This window comes from Bubalus kerabau, chromosome 17 (genome assembly GCF_029407905.1).
Source record: "Bubalus kerabau isolate K-KA32 ecotype Philippines breed swamp buffalo chromosome 17, PCC_UOA_SB_1v2, whole genome shotgun sequence".
NCBI lineage: Eukaryota > Metazoa > Chordata > Mammalia > Artiodactyla > Bovidae > Bubalus > Bubalus kerabau.
In genome coordinates this window covers 41,253,729-41,271,312 of record NC_073640.1, presented here as the reverse complement: position 1 = coordinate 41,271,312, position 17,584 = coordinate 41,253,729, and the positions used below count along the sequence as shown (strand labels likewise).

At 47.3% G+C, this 17,584-nt stretch overlaps 1 protein-coding gene and 1 long non-coding RNA gene across 11 annotated transcripts in view; one reads left to right on the top strand and one right to left on the bottom strand.

Moving 5' to 3' along the window:
- Positions 1-17,584, top strand: part of LOC129632492 (uncharacterized) — a 69,769-nt gene that overhangs the window by 27,609 nt on the left and 24,576 nt on the right. The window contains exons 2-3 of one of the 2 annotated variants that reach the window (XR_008704556.1): positions 477-554; positions 8,329-8,733. This is a non-coding gene — a long non-coding RNA (uncharacterized LOC129632492). Of the gene's footprint in view, positions 1-476; positions 555-8,328; positions 8,734-17,584 lie in introns of those variants that run through there. The other variant, XR_008704557.1, reaches the window with a different exon arrangement.
- The window catches only part of ZFHX3 (zinc finger homeobox 3), a 290,141-nt gene that overhangs the window by 264,549 nt on the left and 8,008 nt on the right, over positions 1-17,584 (bottom strand). The gene's annotated exons all lie outside the window — the stretch shown is intronic.

Here is a 17,584-nt window from a genome sequence, read left to right as displayed (position 1 = left end):
CCAAATCTGGATTGCCATTCAAACTTTTCCTGGCTGCTTTCCATGCGGGACAGTAGATCAATAAAGCCAAGTCCAGCCTGGCTTGCTACAGGTTTCACCAGTCAGTGCTTGCAAAACCTTTGTCATTTTCTAAAAATAAAAAAGCTAAAAGTTATTGTAGAAGAAGGGGCTTTTTTTTGTCCTCTGCACAATGTGTCTTTTGTGAGGTTAATGCCATTCTGGGCTCTCGATAGCCCTGGACAATGGGAACTCTCCAGGAGTCTGCAAAGACTCTGGCTTTCTTCTTGCTTGATTTTTTTTCTAAAGGGAAGGATGAAACATTCCTACAGTCCAAACACAACTTCTACTTTGATTAAATAAATATTTATCTTTATTGTAGCCATTGTATATTTTTACCTTCAGTTTGTCCAGTTTCTGATTATTATTTTAAATTTTTCATTGGCAACAGTTAATCTTTTTTTTTTTTTCCCTTTCAGTCCAAAGTGCAGGTCAGTGTAAAATGTAGCTGACTGAAGGAAGACTGGTAAATTCTGAATTTTCCCATTATACATCAGGTAAGGAAAATTGTTCAGACCCTCAGGAGTATATTTGCTTCCTCTTTATCTGTCTTCACAAATCTTCATAAATCTGTTTTTTTTTTTAGGATGTATCAGAATTCAATTTCTCCTTGTAAATGTTGAAATCTCACTTAAATGCTATGTATTTGTTGTTTGTTTTTTTTTTAATGTAAGTAGTATTAGAAGCGAACTTGTAGCTTGTTTCTTATACAAAACGGCATGGAAGAAATCAGTCTCTCCAGTGGTACAGACGATTTGAGGGAAATTCTGGATATAAATGTATTTTGTGTTGCAGTATAGGAAAATGTCAGCTTAATCTGGTAAATACTTATGCTAATTTCACTGAGTGAATTCGTTATAAGGAGGAGAGGTACCAAGCTCGTATCACTGAATAATGCTTAGGCGATAATCCAGCATCTATATGGATTACTTTATGTACAGAATGAAAAAAGGAACCAAGAAATTCAGAATCTAAATCCTTCATTTAGCTGGCAAGGGGACAGAAAATATTAGACCAATCTGTTTTTAAACAATTTACAGTAGGAAGGGAAAGTGGAAAGTAGGCTAAATATTGCATTGATGTGTATATTTCCCTGCCTCTCGCTCAAGTGCATGGCTGTATATATAAACACAAAGATATCTGCATAAATGAGTACATAAATATACATTTGGATGACTTCAGATGTCTGTGCATCCCTGTGTGTGCATAAGTACATGTGCACACAGATATACAAGGTGTACACAAATGTAGGTAGTGGACAGGGGTGTGCTTTCCGGCTGGGGGGTTCCATTTCCAGATCTGTCTGAACCTCCTTTTCTTGCAACTATAATATAGAAATTTCGGTTTAATGCTGAAGAAGTGGATGGTAAATTTGATTAAGAATCTGCTCCCCTGCAATTTTCAGAGTCTGGGGTTGCAATGTGAGCAGCTGTTATTTGGTCACATTGGGCTCAAAGATGCGATGGGCCAAAGATGCGATGGGCCAGTCTTTTTTAAGGGGGAAGGGAGGGGAACGGGATCTTAGGAGATTTCACTCCCAAAGAGCCTAGCTCTGGGCCCTGGGTTCTCTGCTGCTGGGGGACTGGGGACACAAAAACAAAAAAGGGAGGAGGAAGAAAAAAAGAAAACCTCATGTGGAGGCATGGGAGGTTGAAAGGACGCTTCTCCGTACAACTCCAGAGCTAGATCTAAGAGAAGGGTTGCAGGGTGAAGAATGTGCGGTCCCTTTTTGAATGTGTATTGTTATTCTAAGTCTATTGTATGTACGTGTTACTGTCCTTTCATTTGCCACGACAACATATGGATTCCATAAATGCAGACATGCCGAAGTGCATCTGTCTGGGTAGTTAACACGATCCAAACATCCCTCTTCGTTCCGCTAACTTCGGCTCTTCCTCCAGCTCTCAGGCAGCGCTCCGGGCCGACTGGCCCGTGCCCCAGCATTACAGCGCCCCGCAGTCTTGCCCTTTTGTGGTCTCCTGGTGGGATCCAAGGTGCCGCGCGGAGGAGGCGGGCTGCTCGGCAGTGCCGAGGTCAGAGGCGCCGCTGCTGCCGGCCCCTGAGCGCATGGGGAGGAAAGGGTTAAGCTGCCCGAGCCTCGGGAAGGGGCTGCGCTCATTCCGGAGCGAGGTGCAGCCACCAGCAGCTGTGATTTAGGGGTCAAGTCCGAGATCACCTTTCTCCTGCCTCTGGAAATGGCAGAAGATGAGGTAGGGAGGGAGAGACAGGAGAGAGAGACAGCCTGGAGCGGCACTTTGGCGCTCCAGCCATCCGTTCCCTCCCCCCACCCTGCAGCCTACCTCCTGACCCCTAGACAAATCGAACGGTTCCCCCTTTCTCCTAAGGGTGCAGGGCGAGGTGCCTCTGAGCATCTAGAACGGCTCCACCCTCAAGTCTGTCCTGCGGCTAAAACCACTGTGCCCTGAACCTCAACCACCGATGAGAAAGTTTGCTCTTAATGTACCAGACAGTGAGCAGCTAGATATGGGTAGAAACTGCTCCCCGTTTATAAAAAAAATCAGGGGTGCCCTTGGCAGAATGGGGAACTTTGGATGTTGGCACCAACTCCTCAGACTCGGGTTGCGCTCCTCACAGTGGAGGACAGATGTACACAGTGGTGCCCATTACTTGCAGCTTCTTGCTTTGTGCCCGCATTCTTGGTCAAAGAAAGCTCCCCCCACCCCGCCCCAACTCAGGCAGCCTGGAGAATACTTTTGTAAAAATATTTGTCATGCCTGAAAGATAACCATAACCCAATTCAGATTTGTTTCTGAGGCATTTCACTGGAAAAGAGCAAAGCGACTGGAGTCCCCTTTTGTTTTGGCGCCCTGCAGGTGTGCCAAGGGGTGGGTCTCAGCGCCCAGGTGGTGTCTGGGGACTGTAGGGGGACACATATGATGCCCAGAGAAGGATCTCTGACTGAGAAAGAGTTTCCCAAATCCACCCCGGCCAGGCTGGACTTCAGGACAACGACCGCTCTTTTGGAAAGTTATTCCAAGAAAAGGAGTTTCTGGTGGGAAAAGAGCTGGCTTGAAATGACAGTCAGGGGAACTAGATCCCTGGGGGACAGAAGGCAGGTGTGTGTCGGGGTAGGGGGTGGGGGGTGTGGAGAGTAGCAAGGGAGAGAAGTGAGCTAGGAGGTCCACATACAAGGGCGCCGCCGGGGAGACTCCGCGACTCGTTCCCCAGACACTCTCTCCAGCTGCCAGAGCAGAGCCAGGGCAAATCACCCCGATTTCAGCTTCTGCTTCCAGGGCCAAGAGCTCGGACCAGCTGGTCCAGAAGGCAGCTGAGGGATGTCTTCAGAGCCCCACCGCCCCTTACCCCGACAGAGCCTCCAAACCGCGGAAATCAAACCAAATTGGCCGCTAGAATCTAGAGAGGTTTCATCCCTGGGGCAAGGGGGAGGGAACAGACTTTTTTTTTTCCTTTTGAACTCCCGATTCAAAAGAGACCACAACCTACTCTGGAGTGCCATCCCTAGTACATGGATTGTGGGTATATTTCATTCTTTCATTCTTTTTTCCCTATTTCTCAGAAGTAAAAACCTTTAAAGAATTAGCCCCAAACTTGGAGCGCCCGGGTCCTTGAAAGAGTTCCAAATGATAAAGCCTGCCCTTCATTTCCAATACATGGCACATTGTAAAAATGCAGGGCAACCAGACAGTTCCAGGGTTTGAGTCGGATTCCTAGTTTCCCCAGCACCTTTGCAATGGAAATCTGAAATCCAGCCTTGGGGCAGGAGGCGCCTGGGAGCTGGTGGCTCCCCTAGGTTTTGCACCGCCCACACCACCAGCAAGCGCTGACTCCCCTTTTGGTGACCTGGTGCCAGAAGTTTGCAGTACATCTAAAGCCTGGGGCGGGTGAAGCGGAGAGAGAGAACTAACCTCTTAACGCAACAAAGTGAACAACTCGAGGACAAGAGACCCTCGGTCAGGCTATATTCTCTTTGGGGAATTCCAAGAGCATAACTTGGGCGGGGGGGATGATGACCAAGGGTTCTGATTGCCAGCTGGAGGCAGGAAAAAGGAATCATTGAGAGGAACGTGAGGCGGGCTGGGGAGCAAGGCGGCGAATGGGTAACAGACCTGGCGCCTTTTCCCCCCAGAGCCCGCTAGGACCGGTGTGGGGAGTCGGTGCCCATGGTAGCACGTGCATTGTTGACACGCAGACACGCAGGCATGCGCTAATGGAGGGATGCGCGGCTGAGCAATCCCCGATGCCTGCATTTCTTGCAGACATGGCTTGTTTAATAGCCTGGGAATTGAGTGCCTGATATTCAACCCCCCCCTTTTTTTTTTTTGCTGAGAATGTAAAAGGGACCTATACTGTGTATGTATTCTGAAGAAACATGTGCATTTTTTTGACAAATACCTAGCGCCATAATATTTCTGATTTAAGGGGCGAGGGAAATCTTTGAAGTGAAGGAAATCAGTGGGGGACGAACCATCTTTTCCTGATTTTTTTGTGCCTCTCCTCAAAGCCAGTAATGGGATTTAAAATGAGAGATTCCTAGTTCTCATCCTCCCTCCCGTTCCATTTCACTCTCTTGGCCCCAGAAAACATCTGTGGCAACCAACTGCCCGTCTAAGGGGACAGTTTAAAGAGAAACAAGGTTTGGGGCGCGCATCAACTTTCCATTTCTTTTTCAAATGAAGCTGGAAAAAAATTCAAAGGACAATTTAAGCACCAAACGACATCGAACAGATATTTTTCCAAAGCAAAAATTTTCCAATTCGTTTGTTTCCTATTCTTAGAAATAGAGGAAAAAGGCAAACCTAATCTTCCTGCCCGAGGAGAATGGCACGAAATCTGGAGCCAACGCTCGCTCGCTCGGTTAAGGCTGGCGGGCGGAGAACCCGGCGCGGCCCCACGGGTTTGGAAGAGTCCGGCGCACGCCAGACCGGGGGGCGGAGGGCTCTGGCTAGCTAGACTTTGCGCGCAATTCTGCGCACCCACCCACCCCCGCCCCCCCCGCCTCTTGCCGGGGCAGCGGGCAGGGCAGTGGTTCCCTGTGGACGCAGCCACCTCCCTGTTTAATTCCAGGGCCCAGCGGGGCAGCAGGGACATTCGACGCCACCTTCCTCTAGCTCTGGCATGGGGCGCACGCTTTTCGAGGCTGGTCTCCTCTCCTCGGGGCTCAGGATAGACTGAGCGCTGTTCCCTCCTCCCCATGAACCACAAACCTCGCGGATCCCGACAGTTTCCCGAGACACTGACCATACAGTTAACTGAGCCAGGGCTCGCGTCCCTCATGCTTGGCACACCCGGCCCCATTTCGGGGAAGCTTTATTCTCCTGCAGGCTCTGAACTCCGGACAGGAAGCGCGGGGCGCTCAGGCCCCTGGAGAGGCCAGCTGGGGAACTTACAGCGGCGCAGAACCGCTGTCCCGGGCTGGGCAACCCTCACAGGTGTGCGCAACACACTGCGGCTGGCTCTGCGGGGAAATGAATCCCCATGGAACAACTGGAGCACCCCATTGCGACCCTGCGGGACGCCTCCATAAAACCAGCAGGCCGGGTACTGGCCCCTGCAGCACCTCGGAAGGAAAGAGGTCAGCAGCGGGCGCACCTCTTGCGCACGCACGACCTGAGATGCCCAGGCCCAGCGTAGATTCCCATGACCTCCCATTCCCCATGCCGGCGCTCATGGTGGCACCCCCTCTCCACCGCCCTGGCCAGGCTGCCCAGCTCCTTCAGGACACAGGTGCCCCAAGCCCATCCTGTGGGGTCACCAAGGTGGGGGCAGTTTGGGGGTTCTGCATCCAGGAGGGCAAGGGGTGGAGTTCCCACAAAACACTCCCATGGAGGCTTGGGGGACTAGAGGGTGGTTCTACACCCCCACAGTCCCAGGGGTCTGGGAGCCAGGGACCCCTTGGGAGACACTCAGGCCTGCAGAAACTCGGCTGGCCGAGGGGGTAGAACTGGATGCTTAGGGTTTGCCGGGGGTCCACTCGAAGAGTGCCCTGTCTGCGTTTTGGGTCCTGCAGGTCCCCCTCCCTTTCGTTTTTGTCTGGGAAGAAAAAGCAAAGCGGGTGGATTTGCGCCGACCCCTCTTCCCCTAGTCTGGGAATGCTGCGGCAGGAAGAATTGCTCATAACGACACTTAAGCCTCGACACTTGAATGCTAAAGGTTAAACTTACAGTCTTCAGGGAAGGGCTTCCTGCCAGCTGGAACAGTGGTGTGGCCGCCACAGGCTCTCCTCCACCCACCCTGCCCCCACTCCAGGTACAGCCAGAGTCACTAATGCTTTCGGGGCCTTCCTGCACCTCAGGAGAGGCGGCCCTGGGTGCTAGCTCTTCCCATCCCTCCCCCACCTCTGGGGGGCTTCTTCCTGGTCTCCTGGTCATCTTGTCATAGTTGCTTATACCTCAGTTTGCCCTCAGCAGGCAGGACTTGCTGGTTCCAGCTAGTTCACACAGGTGGGTACTTGTCCCTCTTCCCTTTGCTGGGGTACTTAGTAGCCCCTACAACTCGGTGCAGACAAAGCCAGAGCTAATACACTGAATGCAGTGCCCAGAATGGGAGGGAGCTGCAGGGAGACCTTGGTTATAATGGGCGGTGGCGGGGGAGGGGGTTGATCTTTCGGCTGCGAAGATTTCCCAAAAGGCACATCCACAGGGGCACAGGGGTCTGTATCCCAGGGACCCTATGCTGGTGTGCTGAGAGGTTGGGACCAAAAGCAGAGCATTTCTTAGCTTTTCCCCTGATTCCCACATCCGCTCCCCCCCCCCACCCCACCGCAACCCCCGCAGCAGCCTGAAACAGGGCCTTCCCAGGGAGAGGGACAGAGGGATGGCAGAGTGAAGGGGTTGGAGCTCTTAGGAACTCCTTAGGAACCCGGTAAACTGGCCCTCTCCTCTTCCCCTCCCTCCTCCCCTCCTTCCCTGAAGGCCTGCACTTATTGAGCACCTACTGTGTGTGAGTCCCCTGGAAGATACTTTGTAGGTTTCTGGATTCCACTCTCCCAGTAGCCTTAGGAAATGGGTGTTATTAGTCCCATTTTATGGATGAGAAATCAGACTCAGAGATTAAGATCACATAGCTATTCAAGGCTCAGCCTGAATGTGAACCCAGCTCCATCTGGCTTTAAAGTTATTTCTACTATACCGTCAGCCTCTTGTTAAGATAGAACGATCAGGGACCCAAGGGAAAATAAAAATGGGATGCCGTGCTGTGGGCTGAGGGAAGGGAAAGGAAGACACTATGGGATGGGTTCTCTGGTTTTGCTATGGATTCCTGACTGGATCCAAGGCTGAGATAGGTACTGAAGGCCACGGAAGACACCGTCTCAGGGCCCAAAGGCAGGAGTGATAATGCAAGAGGACGGCATGGACAAGCCCCCTGGCCCGCCATGAATGTGGCCAGATGAAGGCCACATTACTGGGGCCCCAGGACAGCCGCCCAATGTGCTGCTGGGTCTGCTGGCCTGCACTGGCCACGCCAGGAGAAGCGCACACCGGCCCTTTTTTTTCCTTTGTAAATTTTCTTACTGTGTCTGAAGCTCAGACAAATTTGTGACTTCTGTGAGTCAGTAGGTTAACAGGAAGGAATGATCAGATGACCAGTTACTCATGAGCAAATATGAGGAAATCCCAAGACCGGGAAGAAGACTGCGCAGTGACATCCAAATGGCAGCTTTAGAGGCTCTCCCGGTCCCTCCAGGGCTGGCCCTGGAGCTCAGTGCTACAGGTGGGGTGGGGGTTGGGGAGCACAGGGGAGGGTCTGTGCCTCAGCTGGCCTGCAGCCCCCTCAAAAGAGGAGAGCCTGCTTCGTGGACAGTGAGGTTTGCCGTGGGAGTGAGTCTTCCCTGACTCTGGCCACCAGGCAGTAAAACATTCCTTCTAGGGGCTCTGCAGCAAGGGGATGCAGTGGGCAGGTCAATAGCGACAGCTGACATCTCTCCGCTGTCTTTCTCTGGGTTGACCTGGGCAGTTTCAACTGCACAAGAGTGAGTGTGTGTAACTGGGCAGCAAACTGGCCAGGCCCCCATGGAGGGGTTGCTGAAAGCCTTGTTAAGAAGTCCTCTTGACCAAGCAATCCAATTACATAATGCTGCAAAAATAACTCTGGGCTGGGAGTCTTGTCAGAGTGACGTATTTTGCTAACAGACAGGGGTATCAAATATCTATCTTTCAACCCAAGGGCCAAAAGTAGACTATGGCACTGATGGACCCCTCCCCTAGACACACAACGAGTGGGGGAAGTGGAAGGCAGGGAGGAGTCAGAAGCAGCAAGGAGGCATCATTTTTTCTTCCTTCCTTTTTCCAGGTGCAACTAAACCCAACTGCTCACCTCGGCTCCATTCTATCCAAGTCAAGGCATCAGTCACATATCCTCAAATTTGTCTCACAGTGGTCCCTGCTCTGAAAGGATCAAGGAAGACTGAGGGGGAAGGGATGATGGGGGAGAGAGGAAGAAATGAGTAGAAAAAAAGTAAAAGAGTATTGCTTTGTTTGTTGATGGAACAGGGTGAGGATGAATTATGTTACTATTTCTATGTCCACTAGGCTAGGCCTCCTCCTACTGTGACCAACTGGTAGTCCCACTTTGCCCAAGACTGTCCTAGATTTAAAACTGCATCCTAGGAACACCCTCAACCCTGGAGAACTCAGATAGTTGGCCACCCTCCCTCTCACAGGCTTTGGCTAAATTTCCACAAGGACATAGAAAATAATGACCAAAATGAGGTAGTTCCTTTCACTTCAAAATTATTCAAAGGATGACCCAAATAAGCTATTCCAACATAGATGCAAAGGCCCTATTTTCAGGAATTTGAAGAAAGCCAAGTAATTCTCCCCACCCCAGCCCCACTATGGATTCTAGAGCTTTCTAGGTGGGAAAATTACCTGTTTCACCCACTTCGCTTTTCAGATAAAGTTTCCAGATATGCCTTTGCCACTCTTAAGATGCTCTGCCCTGCTTTGGTCAGGAAGCAGTATTTTGAGGGGGAAAGAAGTCTGTTTGAAAGGCACGGTAACTTGTCTTTTTTTTCACCTAATCTCTTTCATGGGGTCTCTATTGCTCTGGTACCACAGTCACATACTGAGCTGTATCAGACTCCTTTAATATATCCACCTTGAATCTGTTAGCATTTTCTTTTTCCTAATCTTGATAATCACAGCATCTGATCCTTTCATTCTAAACTGCAGCCTTCCAATCCATCCTTAATCTAGACCCATCTGACCCTCTTCCAAAGGAGACAAATGAGGATAAGCAATCCAGCCCTCACCAAGACACAGCATCGGAGCTTAAATTTACATTCATCCCCACCTCCATTCTTTTTTAAAATCAAAATGTCTCTTTAACTCCTAGAGCTAATTATAAAAGCAAATAGCTTTCCCTCCCTGAGTCATATTCCTTGGCTTGTAAAAAGGCAATTCCACTCAGAGACCACCTTGTCACAAACATGAAGAAACCCGGCTCGTTCAGGACTCCTCAGAGAGGAAAGGGTGAAGTGGCAGCACCCTCCCCCACCCCCCGCCCCCCAGCAGGCTCGGCCTTTATGGAGTCTATTTCCAGTCTGTTTACCTGGCAAGGATCATGTGACCAGTCCAGAAGGAAATGCTGACATCATTGTCTCTCTCACACATGTGCGGCCTCCCTCCCTCCCTCCCAGCTCGCCCGCATTCCGACATCCATCCTCCGGCCTCTCTCTACCACCCAGCCTCCTCCCCCACCACTCACGCCTGCTCCCGCTTATTTCTCTGTCTTCCTCGTGTCACACTTTCCTTTGTTTTCTTTTTCCTTGTAGGCTGTCTCCTAGACTGTCTTGGACACACACACACACACACACACACACACACACACACTTCTGGGTGCCCTTTTCCTTTCCCTTCTTCAACAAGCCTTTTTCCCCCTTTTATTCTCTCACAGATCAGTGGCTACTGAGTCTTCACTCGGGTTTAAAAATACACTTCCTCTTTCTCTATAGGTTGGACATTTCTTTAAAAAAAAAAAAAAAGTCAGAAAGGCCCAGAAAAGCTTCCAGACCAAAGGTGGGGGAGGGCAGAGCAAGGCAGCTCCATCCAGCCGCTCAATTTCCTGCTCCAGTGGGCTTGGAGATTTAGGTGCAGGGACTTTGGCCAGACAGGCCTTATTTATTTATTTCTTCTCCATCTTTCCCCTCTGGTGTTTTGACCGCTGCTGCAGGCAGGGGCACCCTTCCCGCCCCACAGCCAGACCACAGGTCCCAGCAGCCCTTGGCCTTGTGCAGAGGGATCGTGAGTAACTGGCACCTGGGATTCTCTAGGCTGCTGCTCTTCATCCCGCCCCAGGGCCCAGGAGGCTTCTCGCATTTTTCTGGCCAGCCGGGATCTGGGGGAGCTGGGAAGACCCAGGGGGCAGGGAGGAAGGCCAGCGATCAGCACAGGTGCCTCCTACCTCTTCAAAGGGCTGTTTTTACAAGCAACCCTGTCTGTGGCAAGGCTCTGGGGTTCAGCTGCTCCCAGAAACCTTTCTTGGTGCACATGGGCACAGAGCCAAAGCATGCTGCTTAGAGGAAATGTTTAATAAAGACACAAGAGCCTCAAACTGTTTATCCTTACAGACAGGTGGAGATGTGTCCCTGGAAACTGCCTCCAAAATAGACCACGAGGTGGGGAGACTGGAGGGTGAAACAGCTGGGGGGAATCACAGGGAAGGGCTCGCCTGGCCAAAGCCATCTCCCCTTTTACTCCCACCTGCCACCCCCGGCTGTGCCCTCCTGGGTTCCCACACCTTGTAGGTTTGGATGGGGCAGTGAGGTAGAGGAGGAATGGGACAGTCATGCAAAGGTGAGGCCATTAAGTAATCATTACTTAAGGTGAAGGCATACAATCCCCAATAGGCATAAAGGTGGGACTCTACTGGAAGAACATGCTTTCGTGGGCAAGTTTACCACTAGGTTATATGGAAAATCAGAAACGCAACGTCCTGTTGGAAGACCCTAGTAAAATCAATCCTAAGATACTAAAACAATATTAAGACAGTACTAAAGCAATTAAGATACTAAAACAATATTAAGATACTACTGGTCTTCAATGTTCAGATGCATTCCTATTTCTTGAGAAATAGAAATTTTCTTTCCAGTACTGTGGAAGTCATATCATGACCTTCTGGAGACCTTGTCACCAATCAAGGTACAATACTAGTAGAAGGGTCTGGTCTAGTAGGTCTACTGACAGATTTTGCCTCTTTGGAATCTAAATCCTCTTCAGACATGCTGGAAATTCAGAACTTTTGACAAGCTTCCAATACGTTGTAAAAGTTCTAATTTTAAACTTCTAAATGTTATAGACCAAGGACTTGCTGTTTTGAGTTGTCAATTAGGCAGATGGCTCTGTTGGTCAATTAAATGATTTTTGTGGTTTTAGAACCCGCATAAAGTGGTGTTGAGAGTCTCAATGTCATTCTTATCATCTCCATGAATATTTATGGAGCCCTTCCTGAATTAAAGTACAAAAGAGTAAGATGGAGCACAGGTTCCCAGCTGTGGGTTTGAGATGCCTGTGGCAGGTTTCTATACTACCCCCATTTGAAGCCCACAGTGGTAGAGAGAAGTGACAAGCGTGATGGGAATTATGCAAAATATATATATATATATATATATATATATATATATATATATAAAAGGGTTCTTGATCTTTCAACATGGCACCTTTCAACTTTGAAGAGATCTGGGAAAGGATTTCCCATCCTTGAGCCTAGCTCAGGCTCACCTCCTCGTGTGAATCCTGCCCCCTGGCCCAGTGTTAAAGCTGACCTCATCCAGTTTCTCAGATTCCCTCTCTGGGTAGACTTCCTGGATTAGTTTATCCAGGTGCCAAAATAGCATCCTTGAGATCCATTTGTTTCACTGCTCAGGACCTGTGGTGATGTGCAAATGCACATGGGTTTATGAATAGATCTGCATTCTTTGTTATGGGTCGCCCCACCCTGCAAGGGTAGCATATGGAGCTTGCATTGAACACATCTCCATAAATGCCCACAGTGCTAATTGGTGCTCACTGATGTGCCCATGATGAAGAGGAGGATAATGATAATGTTGATGGCGATGATGACGCCAGTGATGACCCTGAATTGCTAATGATTCCAGGAGGAAAACAGTTCTGGGCACAGAGATATGCTTAACAAAGACAGAATGAATGCTTAATGTTTACGACTTATACTATGACTTTACTGTGTTTTTCTGAGATCTGGTTCTTTATTTTTATTTTTAAAAAAATATTTATCCTTATGATTATCCATACTTACTAAAAGAACTGACCTCAACAGCTGAGCCTATGGGCTGGATTACAATGGCATAACAATAGTACAAAGTGGATTGGCAGTTGCTTGCTTGCTTTTTTTTTTTTTTTTTTACCATCCATCTATTTTTAAAAACATGATTTAGTTACCTAACATTTCTCTCTTAAGGCAAATGACCACAGAACAGAAAGTGTTTTGCTGGTACCTAAATCAGAGACCCTCTCTCCTGATCTGCTTGGGGCAGGTCAGCAGAGACAGATGTGCCTTATGGTCAAGACATGAAGAAAGATGGTGAGCTAGAGACAGATACACCTTGCAGTGATGTGTGACACATAAATCAGTAAACAGATTTTAAAGCATACAGAAAAGGAAACAAATATAAGAAAGAACTCTCTAACCACCTTGAGGAACCAAGATCTTTTCTTAAAATGTAGATCACATAAGACTTGGGTCTTATGCCCACTCTGCCCACTAAAGGCTGGATGGCCTTGGGGAGTCAATCCTCAGAGTGTATTTTCTCCTTATAAAATGGAGATGACAGTACACCCCCGCACGGGGCTGTTGAAGGATTAAATGAGATGGTACATTTCTAGCGCAATGCCTGACACGTGGCAGGCGTTCAATGCATGGCAGAAATGCGGAACATCATCCCAATACTATTTACCTGTCTGCACTACTGGGTTGGAATGTGAGGATCAAATGATGAGGAAAGTGCTGCATAAAATAGAGGGCCCTCAACAAAGGGAGTTTGAGTAGCCCTAAAGTGGAGGGCTACTCTTTTCAAGATTAGGCTCTGAGTTAAATCTGTTGGTATTGGCAAATGAGGCAGAGATTAAAAAATCATCAAGGACACACTTTCTCTGTATACAGGTACCTGATATACCTAATCCCATCCATAAAGTTACTGAAATGTGAGGAACACAAGCGCCCACCAGACTTCCTCAGGCGGGGGCTTGTGAAAATTACTAGTTAAAAGTGACGCAGGTTATGAAGGTAGCTGGGCGCCCTGCAGCAGGCGGGATATGTAAATCTGAGGCCGAATCACCGGCATAACATCATCACCATTTCTAGCAACAGACGCTTTCCTAGCCTGGAATAGAATTTCCAGAAGTATCTTTCCCTTTTTGGAATTATGGAGTCTGACAGATTTATTTCCACACATCTCACTTGCTTTCAGAGTTATTGTTTCCTCTTATTTTTTCCCCCTCCTCTTTGGTGACAGAGAAGCCTGAGAACCAATTCTGTCAGGAAGTTCTTGGGGAATTTTCAGAAGGATGTACAAAGCAGGGTGTATGAATGACTGTGAGCAGCCAGCATCCATTTCACTTGATAAAAATATATATTCATAACCGATCTTCCCAGCACATCTAAATAATCAAAACCATGAATGACAAACACATCAGATACATTTTTTAGGGCTCAGAGGATCTTTTTGGAGTAAGCTGCCATCATTTCTTCCTCTTAAAGCAGATCAGGTAACTTCTTCCCTGCTGCAGAGCCTCTCAAAAAGGATGTGCTATTAGATCCAGACCCCAGGATGGGAGCTCAGCTGCCCCCAGACGTCTAATGCCAGTCCCCAAATTTTCTGAATTTATTGACCAAGATGTTGGATGGAACAGGTTCAAGCATCTTGCTAAATAAAATATAGATTACATTTATCATTTCCCCTCAATCTACTAAAATCTTGTTACTCTTTCATGGAAGGAAATGAATCAGTTTGACAGGACTTATTCTGTCAAGCGATATAAGTTCCCAGTGCTGTATTCACTACAGATTATTCTAGAAATGATTTGGTGATTTTTTTTTTCAGGTAAAGTTCCAGATTGGGACATTACGAACTTCCTTTTTGCTTTTTAAAAATAGAGTCATTAATCCTGCTTCTTTTCAGTCCTGCCAAGTTTTTAAAAACAACGTTACTCTCCCATGATTTTAGCCAATAATGAAATTCCTTTATAAAAAAACTTTTGCCCTGCAAAGAATCTACTTTTTAAAAAGAGAATGTATTTCTATCAGTGTTTAAGGACTATTTAAAAGTTGATCATGCAAAAACAATGAGGAACCAAATGATCAAGGCTTAAGATTCCACTTTGACAGGCCTGTTTCCAGTCTCCCCACCCCCCTACCGATTTAGGTATTATCTGAAGAGATTTCTATATTGAATGGGTTTGAGGCCAAAGACAGCTATGGTGACTTTTCAGACTGTGTCAATCTTGCAAGTTTCAGGCAAGTCAGAGCCATTATTTTCCATAAATATATTGTAAGTCCACTAGGAAATACATGAGAAAACTAGAAGAAAACATGTAAGAAGTCTCGTAGCTTATCTCTCTTAACATGAATTACAGCGGACATAGAGTCTGTACACTTCCTAAAATCTCAGGGCTTATAAAAGCCCAACATTTCTAGGACATATGCCGCACGATGCCATCTCCAAGTCAGAAGAGCCCCAGTTCTATAAAGATGAAGATGGAGGCACAGAGATGACACCCTTGAAATAAAATTCAGATACCTTGAGTACTTATGAGTAGGCATCCCTAGAGTGTGGAGTTTCCACACTTCATGAAGACAGGTGCTTGTTCAGAGGCTCTGAAGAAGAAAACCCCATTGCCCTGGAACGTCAAAGCTTGGCATTAACCAATCTTTGTGACCCTGAAATTCAAGTTTTTTAGCCTATCTGGGTCCACCATGCCGATTGCAGCCCAGGTTTCCCCCCACTGCCTGCTCACTCACTTAAGCCTCTGGATTGATCAACACTGCTGGGAATGCAAGGAACTTGAGCTGAATGTACTCAGTTGAAAGTTCTACAATGCAACAGCCAATCAGGGATGGTTGTTGACTCCTCACTGAATTCCACAAACCTGCTACTCCACACTTCTCCCACATTCCTCAAGCCCTCACCAACCCTACTCTTTCTTAACTCTGGATAACATATTTCAACCCCTTGTTTCTTGAAACCATAATTGGAAAGACCCTTGGCTTGCCCACTGCGTGACCTTAAGGTGCCTTGCAGGGCACCCTCTTTTCCTCCATAAAATGCCTTTGTATCCTTACCTCCTTTCTTCTATTCTGCTTGCTTCCACTGCAAATCTTTCCTGGGTCTTAGAGACCACCCTTCTAGGTCCATCTGATCCCCTGCTTCTTCATTTATTCATCTCTCTCTGCTCCTGTCCCCACTGAATGCCTGCCCTCATCACACTTTTATCTTTCTGTAATCAATCCATTTTTATTTGGAAGTCTACACATGCTCTATTCTCTTCTATGAAAAATGCAATGAACAAAACTTCCCTTGATCCTACCACCTGTTCAATGTCCCACTCTTCCTCTTATCACCAGCTTCCTAAAAGAATTATTTAAATGTGTTCTCCAGTCCTTTACTGAACACCTCCAGCCCTGTGCACCTCTGCCTGGAGAAGTTGGTCATTATTCTGAGCTGAAATTGATGCCCTGACACTGATGCTAGCGTCGTTCTGTGAGGCCGCACAGAGCAAGTTTATGCAGATCACCCTTCTCTGCTTCTGTCCTCTTCCCTCTGATCTTTCTAGGCACTGTCAGTTCCCTCAATTATTCTTTGCATGCCCTGGTTCTGAGTCCCCTGCCTCCCTGTTTCTAGTTTGATTCTCTTCTTCCAGGGTCATGGCCCAAGATTAAATGTAAATTGTTCATGTCTGCTCTGCCAAGCCCAGTAGAGCAAGGTTCCCACCTCCTTTGTCCTCCTCATTACACTTTACTCAACACTATTGTTGAATTCTCTTCCTATCAACTCAGACCTCTAAGATAGTAGTTTGCAAACTGTGGCTTCCAGACCTTCCACCACAGAATGGCCGAGGAGCCTTAATAAATGCAGATTCTTGGGCTCCACCTCAAACTCATTGAATCTGACAATCTGAGGGTGGCACCTGGGAACCCACATTTTACACAGGTATGCCAGATGATTCCTAATACACACAAAACCTGGTGAAAAAAATGCTTTCTCAACATTTGTTGCCAAGCCTGGCCCCCTGCCCCTGCCTTTGTGCAGGTAGGTTTTTGGATCCAAGACAAAGCCTTGTATTTTCTTGTTTTTAGATTTCATCTCGTTAGGTGTGGTGCATTGCCCCAGCCTATCAAAATTTGTTGAGTTCTTTATCCTTAACGTATGACTTCATGACAACCACACATGATCAAGATGAAAAGCCTTGGAGTCACAGCACCAGATGTGACTCCCTCCACATCAGGTGGTGTCTCTTTCCACACTGACACCAATGACGATAGTCAACTAATTACCAACACACTCATACTTGGGTCTTCTTTCCCATGAGGTAAATGGGCAACTTGTCATTTTCCAAATGCCTCAGGAAAGCCCAGATTTTTTTTGCATTTTCCATATTCCATGAAATATTTTCCATATTTCCCTGATCCACTGGTCTGTACCAACTCTGTCCAAGATGGCAAAGACACATTCTCACAGGCGATTTACACAAGCATTCTGGAAACTGTGGCCAGGCAAAGGACTGGAGTATGCAGAATACATCATCTCTTCCCATGACATTTTCCAGAACACCTATGGCACTCATGTTCTAGGACCCCTAATTTGTATTGTGAATGTTCTTGTTCACATTGGGCTCTATCACTGGACAAACAGTTCTTGAATTTTGTGTCTTATGTGTCTCTAAATACACAGTATTTAGAGTAACTACAATAACTAGAGTAACTCATAGTACTAGCACGATGGTAACTTTTTCTTTGAAAGAATGAATGGTGACTTTTCTTTGAATGACTTGGTAACTTTTCTTTGAGTGAATGAATGGATTTTGCGTTTTATTCCCACTAATTTACTTTCACTTTTTGTGCAAGATGGAAGCAGACCCTGCAGTGAATATTGGGAGACTATGCTTCTTAGACATGAAGGAAGCAGTGGGGCCTGGACAGATCTCCACAGGTCCAGTTTTTTCTCTTAGTTGCTGGTCATTCAAATGAGCTTGTTAGAATAAAGGCCTTCTTTGAAATGAAGTGTGTTGAAAACACTGAGAAATGATGACACAGTTTCTGAAGCATCGCAGATTTACTAGAATCTGTGGCAACGGCCAAGGGAGACACAGACAGGAAAGGGCGTTTCAGAAAACCCTTGGCTTCCTGCAGCATAACAAGCTGATAAAGCTTCTTATGGGTTTTCTAATGAGTCCTCTTTTGATGACAGAGACAAGTGTTTCCACAGGACAGGAGATGGCTGGACAAGAAGATCTAGCCACTGCCCCCGTTCCCCGCTCCACATCAGAACTGCTGACACAACTGAGTAACTCTCATATAGAAGATATAAGAGAGT